General features: G+C 45.0%; 1 pseudogene; it reads left to right on the top strand.

Moving 5' to 3' along the window:
- The first annotated feature begins 609 nt into the window (after positions 1-609).
- On the top strand, positions 610-727 carry LOC145044772 (5S ribosomal RNA; annotated as a pseudogene).
- The last annotated feature ends 713 nt before the right edge of the window (positions 728-1,440 follow it).

Genomic DNA, 1,440 nt, shown 5'->3' with positions numbered 1-1,440 from the left:
ACAATCCACCCCTCCTTGATCCTTGGCATCCCAAGATTCTTATTTGGACTATGTACCGCACCGGTGCTTTCAGTAGTACGGGCCCAATACTACTGTCCGCACCATCTCAGTACACACCCCAAATCTTCCTCTTCGGATCCCAATCCCCAAGTACTCTATTATACTTAAATCACTTTGAAATAGATCTCACACAAAGCCCTAGCTGCTACCTAATTACTCTCAGCATCTCATAGCAGCTCACCCCTCCCTAGGCTAAGGCATCACAAAACAGGCCACTCTAGTCCTATTAGCAATACCTAGCCTACTCTAGCATGCAAATACATCACATTAATAATAATTATCACATAATATAAAGGTATTTTGGGAATTCACCGTTCGGGCGCTGGCTGATCGTACACACGTTTCTTCGTGGAAAATCTTTTACTCTTAGAAAATTTTGGTTTTATTTTGAAATATCTCTTCAATTCCTCAGTTTGAGTTCAAATACCCCCGAAGGTGTACCCGAACCCCTTATAATGGGGGGTGAAGGTGGGTTGCACCTGATCCTACATCGGCTTGGAAGGATAACGAAACATCTACTTATAAGGGGTGTGGATACCTTCCTTATCACAACGCGTTTTAAAGCCGTGAGGGCAGCAGATCCCATAAGAACTCTGCAGTTAAGCGTGCTCGGGCGGGAGTAGTACCAGGATGGGTGACCCCCTGGGAAGTCCTCGTGATGAGTGGCCCAAAGCGGACAATATTGTGATACGTGCCAGAGGGGGATGTTACAAATGGTATCAGAGCTAGGGCACGGGTCGATGTGTACGACAGGGACGTCGAACCCTATAATGGGGGGTGAAGGTGGGTTGCACCTGATCCTACATCGGCTTGGAAGGAGAACGAAACATCTACTTATAAGGGGTGTGGATACCTTCCTTATCACAACGCGTTTTAAAGCCATGAGGGCAGCAGATCCCATAAGAACTCTGCAATTAAGCGTGCTCGGGCGGGAGTAGTACCAGGATGGGTGACCCCCTGGGAAGTCCTCGTGCCGAGTGGCCCAAAGCAGACAATATTGTGATACGTGCCAGAGGGGGATGTTACATGTTGCCACTGGCTTAGAAGACATAGTCTTGTTATTGCCAATATTATCATTTAGTTGATAGTTTGTCTAGTACTGGGGCAATAGTTAGCAGCTCCATTAGGGTTGGATAGCTAGATATTTACAGCATTCATGATTGGATTCTTGATAAGTACATGTATAGATAGAGTTCCAATGGAAACGTCTAAGTCGGGGAGGAGATGTTTCCTGAACAATAGGAAGGACATCTCATGTTGGAACTCTAACGATAACCAGAGCTTCTGATGTAAGAGTATGAAAAAGGGGAATGTTGCAAACAATTCTCATGATGATGCTCTTATTTACTATAGTAATGCCTCAAGAAAATTCTAATTAAT

This window comes from Lactuca saligna, chromosome 4 (assembly GCF_052625555.1).
Source record: "Lactuca saligna cultivar CGN05327 chromosome 4, ASM5262555v1, whole genome shotgun sequence".
Lineage (NCBI taxonomy): Eukaryota > Viridiplantae > Streptophyta > Magnoliopsida > Asterales > Asteraceae > Lactuca > Lactuca saligna.
The sequence above is the reverse complement of the archived record's forward strand: the minus strand, read 5'-3'. Positions and strand labels throughout refer to the sequence as shown.